This window comes from Labrus mixtus, chromosome 24, assembly GCF_963584025.1.
Source record: "Labrus mixtus chromosome 24, fLabMix1.1, whole genome shotgun sequence".
NCBI lineage: Eukaryota > Metazoa > Chordata > Actinopteri > Labriformes > Labridae > Labrus > Labrus mixtus.
This window is the reverse complement of record NC_083635.1, coordinates 7,323,704-7,331,307: the sequence shown is the minus strand read 5'-3', so window position 1 is coordinate 7,331,307 and position 7,604 is coordinate 7,323,704.

Sequence of the window (7,604 nt, the reverse complement as noted above, 5' to 3'; positions counted from 1 at the left end):
GATTTTACGAGATATATTTGTCCTAAAGCAGTGATTATGACACAAACAAGATAACCACGATTACCCATTTGATAAGATTTTCTCCCAGGGTCCCCTATTTGAGAGGATTATTGCTTTTAGATTGTGAGACAACTGCAAGTGTATAAAACTCATGACTCAAATACAAGGCATACAATCTGTCATTGTGGTACATACGGATGGACATACAATAAATATAGACAGCTAGGGACCACTTGCACCCACTTTAAAGGACCATTTGGTGGCCAAAGACCTGACTCTCCGAACAAACGTCTAAGAGATCCAAGTTGTTGTACACAATAGTTTTTTTAAACACTCTATGACGTGTTAACGGTTGTCAATGCTTGGAAACAGGCAAGGCAGGCAACTGCTAGGGGCCCCCAGTCCAGTAGGGGGACCCCTGAGGACTGAAACTTTAAACCACAGCAGTGGCTCAAATGTGCAAAGTCTGCAATGACAGTTGGAAAACTCCCTAAGAGGGGTCCATCTGACAGCACTCACTATAGTTGTACTGTAAAGCTTTTTTTTTAGAACTTAACTGGCACCAGCTAATCCTAGAGTACCAGATAGCTAGATCGAGCTTCATTAGACTACATCGAAATGGTGTATAAGCACGGACACTATGGAGACCTGTGGGGTCTAATTGGACGCCACTAATTGAAAAACCAACAATGGGATAGGATACTGTACATTTCTTGCTATAAAATTGGCTTCAATTGAAAATACAGTGTTTTTTCCAAGCATAGCCTATATTAAGAGCTTTTTGTTCTACATATGGAGTTTGATGAGGTCAGATATGAAATAAAAACCATATTTAATGGAAAAACACTGGTGGACCTTGGCATTAACATTGGCCAATCGTTTTTTAGGATGCAATTGCCCACAAGAACAAGTTTTAAATTAAAAAAGCAAATAAAAGTTAAGATCCTATTGTGATGTAACTCGTGTGCTTCCAAAACAAGATTTGCAAAGCTTTGTTTCCTGGTTTGACTCAGTCAATAACAAGTGGAAACACACAGAACAAAAAGAAGCATTATCGTTGCTTTCAAGTGCACATAATCACACACAGGAACAAACTGTTGAAACTGGAAACCACCATTAATGCTCGACTATCTCGACCATTTAACTTAATCCGGCAACTGACTCAAAAAAAAGGCCAAGAGAGGTTTTCCTTAAGCATCTGGAGTACCCAATTTTGCCTTTTCCACTTCCTCCAATTTCAAAAATATGTTAGGGACAACAAGAGTGCCTGGATGGCGCATCAACGTGTGGATAAGATCCCCAAACCAATTACCATTGCATTACCTTACCTAGGCTATCATTGTGTGGAACCAACACCTTCTAAGTGTAACTCTACCAACAAGAGAGAAGAGCCTTGGATGTTCAATTACACCAATATATAAACTGCAAATGTTATCAACTTGTCTAGACTTTGAGAGGCTCTTACTGAGCCACAATAGGCCTGACTGGCTTTTCCCAAGTTGGAAGATATTCTCATACCAGATAGATAACCGCAAAAAGGAACAAGATGGTGTTCATACAAAGAAACACACAGGTCTAGAAATGTCTGAAAGCTTGGTGTCACGCTGTAGAACAAATATACATCCATATATAGGGTAGGATGTGTTCAAACCTGTAACTTAAAATGGAGGTGTCCTTTGGGAACACCCCTGAACAAATCTCAGTTTCTTACTCTGGGACTGCAAGCATTTTTGTACTGCAGCGGTAGCTCCCATTTGGGCGGTGTAATCACATGAGGAAGGGCCACATAACGCCTGGAATGGCGAGAGAGGGAATGGCGAGTGAGGGAATGGCACGTGTGTGGCGGCTGAATGAAATCAATGAGATAATCAATAAGTGGCGGCTGGAAGGAAGAGGATTACTTAGAGCCGGAGGAAAACACTCCCGGGATGCATTCACTCATCTTGATTAAAAGGCCCAGCTTTGTGCTTTGACACAAGCCGGCGCGCAAGTGGGTTGACACCACATCTGGGTCAATTATGAGTTGAGGTCCTTTTTAATTACTTATCCTGTTTTTCTCTTTGGTCTGTCTGGCAGACATGGGGCGTTGCAAAGGAGAGGTTTGAAATATTTGAGCCCCTTGTGGTTTGATTGATTTTATCTGCCCACGTTTGAAGGAGCCAGGAGCCGCTTATGAACTATGCAACTTTCACCGGAGTCGTTTCATGTATTGCTCACCAGGCTAAAGCTCCACCCTTCACCAGATCTAGATCAGTTGTCAGGGAGGCAGATTTGCAACAATATAAGACTGATTCTCCCTTTTTTAAAACGATGTACTATGATTGTATTTAAAGAGTATATCAAGCAGACACACCCTGGATGCCATTCACACCCATTCAAACACTGATGGTAGAGGTTGTTATGTAAAGTGTCTATCAGAAGTAAAAAATCCCATTGATACACATTGACACACCCCTGACGCAGCAGGAGCAATTAGGGGGTTAAGCGTCTCTCCCAAGGACACATTGTCATGTGACTGCCGGATCTGGGGATCGAACCCCGCAACCTTCCGGTTGAGAAACAACCGACCACAGCCGCTGCCACAGCCATTGTGCAGGGCAACACAATGAAATGACAACAACTAACAAATAAATCAGCATGCCAACAAAGGTACCTCATTCTCCACTTTGGACATACAGCAATTTTTAACGTGTGTTTTACAGTGTAAAACATTCACAGTTGGGTTGATTTAGGCACCAAAGTTTTGGTCAGATGTAAAGAAAGCAATGATGGTTTAGGTTAAAATTAGGGATGTCAAATTATTACATTTTTTAAAATTGCAATTAATCTCATGTTTGAGATCTCAAAGTTCTTCCATTTCAAAATGGTTTTTCTATGCTTTCATTTTGTGTCTTAATCTCAGGGCACTTTACTATGCCAACAGGTCGGACACGAACCAGGGCCGCCCACCTGGAGGACCACAGCCTCCGCACATTGGGCCTGCACCCCAACCACAACGCTACCGGTGCCCCCAAACTGCTTTCATTTTGAGAGAAAGTAAGGAACTTGTAGTTAACCAAAGGGTTACAACGTTAACTTAACCAAAGGGGGAAAACAGCTGAAGAGGACGGTCAAAAATGTTAAATGTTTCATGTCGACTTTTCAAAGTGTAATGAGCGACTGAGTGCCACAGAGTTGTCGTTCTTTTCCATCACTGTGCCTACAGCGAGACGCTGCTGTTTATGCGGTTGCTTAGCGACACTGACCATTAACAGAATATATGATAGCAAGCCAAGGTAGGTAAAACATGTTACAATGAAGATGTATTCTCAACATTTACCGACAGTTTCCCAAGGGAATCAAATCTAAGGCAATGTTTGTTTGACCAATCAATCACTTGACACCTCCAACCAAAGCGATAATAATCAAAATAACCATTGGCCACCAACCAAATGGTTTATTAGAAGTATTGGGTGTCTTTCTTGCAAATCAAGCGTAAGCTAAACTCAGTCCCAAGCGCGACATTAAAGAAAACGAGTGTTCCATGTCTGTCATATAGTGGCCCACAAAGAACTAATAGAAAACCCAACCACTGAGACTTATAGGCTAAGTGCTGTGCAGTGGATGGGCTAATAATGATAATATCTGGGAGGAACACCAAGAAATCCCCGGGGATAATGCCAGATAATCACAACTACACACCCCCGTGGGCTGAAAAACAGCAAGAAAGGTTGAAGTGGCTGCAGAGTTTCCAAGTGCAGCTTTACTGGCAACAGCACATGGGACTTTCATCAAAGCTAACATCAAAGGCTAATACCCAAGCTTAATATCTTTTTCGGTTCCTCAACAAAGGCTAAACATGAGCAGACACAGTGAATCCGACCACGGGGAGCCAGATGAAAGCTAGCCACGGTTGCTTGACGGCAATTTAAAAAAGGGAAAGACTGGTGTCTCAGTGTTTGTTTTTTGTTTTTTTATATAATTGATTTTTCCATCCCTCTAAGTAGCATATCTAATGCTGCTAAGCTAGAATTAAGCCTTTTGTTCCTTCAGTACCTTTTTCTGTCAAAATGCTACCTGCTTGGTATCGGGCATCGGGGGATAACATCTACAACATCTTTTATTTAAGCAATATAAAATGAACATGTTAAAATCTGTAGACTCGCCTGAGGTAGCACAAAAAAAATCTTAGGAGTGGGTGTACAAGTTGTAATGGGATTTCCATTCGATGAGTAACCACCCCAAACCAACCACCTTTTCTCCTCTTAAAGAAGGAACCCAGAAGCAAAAAAAAAAGGAAAACGGCTTCCACCACAAAACTAATGCACAAACTGCTTTCCATAGACAGAGGAGTAAATGACCCAGACTTTTAAACCAAAGCGAGCCCATTGAGACTCCCCACCAAAAGCTGAGTACATGAGGTGTGCAGATGATGTTATCCATGCTGGAAGTGTTGCATCAACTGCCAGCTCCTTGGGGGGGAAAGTATCGCACGAAACTACGACAGGCCTGCTGGTCCACAACAGTGTTGCAGTGCTGTGTGCCCAGCGTGTAAAAGAGGCTACCCCGACTGTGCTGCGTTTCCAACACCTTTTTTTTTTTTTCCCCCCCATCGCATTAATGAATGGGCCCTACTGTTAGACACTGAGTCACACAGGACTTATTACCGCATGGGAACACCTGGCAGCCAACAATTCCTAATGGATTTAAGCAGAGGATGTGTGATCTATTATCCTATATAACACTCTACTGCACCAAATATGACTTTTGCTTTTTTTTCCCCATTAAACGTAAATAGAAGCCCATATATTTATAGAATGGATAACAGCAGTTGGAATGGCACCCAATCCAGCAAAACAATGCATTACGTTTTGGTTATTAAATCAGTCATAAGAGGTTTGACTTTGTACTCTACGGAAGCCCAGAGGGGACATGCATCAAAACATTTCATTGAATTCAGTTTGCCAGTGAATACGAGTTAATTTTGTTTGATTTAACAAGATATCAACTTATCTATGTCGTTATCTCGGGATCAGAACACTGGTTTTCATTGGATAATGACGTAATTTAAGCCGTTTCCAAAAAAAAAAACAGCATTGTTATCTTGCAATAACGAGATAAATTCAGAAAACGAACACAATTCACTTGTTGTCATCGGGAAAACCAGCATTTTTATCCCGAGATAACAAGATAAATACATCTTGATCTCGATCTTGAGAAAACCAACACAATGTACTCGTTATGATGGAAAAATGGCATTATCTTTAGACAATGAGTACATTTGTTTTCTTGAGATCTTGACCTAATTATGTCGTTATCTTTGGATAAAGGAGTACATTGGGTGTTGTTTTTTTTAAGCTCTTGACTTGCAACTTTAGTTATCTCAAGTTGTTGTCCCAATTGTTTGTTTTCCTGAAACCTCGACTTGTTGATCTTGTTATCTCAAGATAATAATGCTGGTTCTTACGTGATAACATTGTGTTTTGTTGTGTGTTGTTTTGTCAAGATCAAAACGTATTTATGTCATTAACTCAAGACAACAATGTTCTTTTTAAGGTGATAACCTAGTCGAGATCTTGAGAGAACAAACACAAAATGTACTGGTTATCATGGGAAAAACCAGCATTTTTATCCCAAGATAACAAGATAAAATGTACTCGTTGTCATGGGCAACCCAGCATTTTTATTCCGATATAACAAGATAAAAGCCATAATTTTAAGAAAAACAACCAAGATGTACTTGTTATCATTGGGGGGAAATTGAATTATCTTGAGAGAAATAAGATAAATGGGACGAGATCTCAATAAAACAACCAAAATGTACTCGTTATCATGGGGAAAAGCAACAGATATCTTGATACAACAAGATATACAAGTCCAAATCTGATCACAAACAACCGGCGTTATCTTGAGATAACAAAGTAAATAAGTCAGGATCGCAATCAAACAAAAATATACTTGTTTTTGTGGTGAAACCTTCGATGTTATCGTGAGATAACGAGATAAGTAAGTCATGATCTCAAGAAGACAAAGGTGAGATAAAGAGATAGATACATCCTGAGCTCGAGAGAAACTGTTATCATAGGGAAACAGAGTAAAATGAAATGTAGGTAAGTGTGTCCCCTTTGAGCTTCCATAGGTTGCACCAGTGAGAATTGTGGCACTTTTTTTTTGTCAATTGTTGGCTTACAAAGGAAATGACGCACTCACAGTCACGCTTGCTGTGTTGTGCATTGTGTAATAATACAGGCAGCACTGCAGCAGGAGTCTAAATGTGTCATTTCCTCTCAAGGGTACCGAGAAAAAAAAATGTCCAAGAAATCAAGGAACACTTCTCCAAAGATCATATGAAAACACGAGGATGCAATGAAACTGTGTTACCCACACATCAACGTAAGTCAATTTTACCTTTTTTGACACTTCTTCCATACTGAGGAAGAAAGACATATGGGCTAGTGTGTTTTCAGCTGAGTGTAGGTAAAGCCCTCAGGCTGTAAAAGGATGCAGAATGATGAAAGAACAGGTGATGAATCAAAAGCTGTCACACGTCTCATTACACCAAAAAAAAAAAAACCCTTAAAGCAAACATTGTTGTTGTTTTTTTTTTGTTGTTTTTTTTACTCAACCTCAACCACACTTTATTTAACAAAATAGAAGCAGGTCAAATATCGCAAAGCATAGAAATGTAACTTTGAAACACAGCGATTTTTTTGAAAACGATGACAAATCATCAGTGGGCTGTGGCACAGGAATAACTCCACAGAAGAGAGACACATAGTTACCCCCCAACCACCCCCACCCCTGTTGTGATTGGACAGGGAAAGCAGGGAACAGGGGAGGGGGGAGATGACTGGACATGAATGCAGGGAGTTGATGAGGATGATGATGAGAGTTGGTCACAGATCGGCTGAGTTGTTAGTCCCCAAGGTCAAGCTGCGCATGTTTTTGGACGCAGAAGAGGGAGTAAGGAGGGGGGTGGGGGGGGGGGGGGGTAGGGTGTACGCACATACATGCAAAAGCTCTCTCACTATCTTTCTCTCTCGCTCATTTTCTCCGCACACGTGCAGGGCTGCATGCCTGCGCACCCAACTGCGCAAGGGACAGGCAGACAAAGGGAAGCAAAAGGGAGGTGATTCAGCACCATGGACAGCGCTAGTCTGCTTTGTAGGCCTAATAGCATAAGGGAGAGGAGAAGAGGGGGGGCGGGTGTGGTGGTGGTGCGGGGAGGGGGAGGAGGAAGGGGGGATGGGGTGGGGTGTAAGCCCATCTCACATACTACACCTGTACATCATCATTTCATCATACCCATTGCATTTTTAAGGTCGATTTCTGCGTCAGTGTCGCTCAGAATTTGGCATTTTTGTGGAGTTCAGAATCAGTTAGCAAAAGTCAGAAGGAATCCCATCAGCACTAGGATTTCACATTAAAATAAAAACAGAAAAACAAAAGCAAATTACACATTCCTCGCATCTCTTTCAGCCACTGCGGGTAAGTGAGAGAATGTAGGAAGTTTGGGGAATTCTGGAAATAGCGCCTCAACGTTTTGATAATGCTTTTCGTTGTTTGTTGTATTCTGAAAGCAGCAGACCTGACAACAGCTTGAGTTTAAAAAAAAAACATGGCTG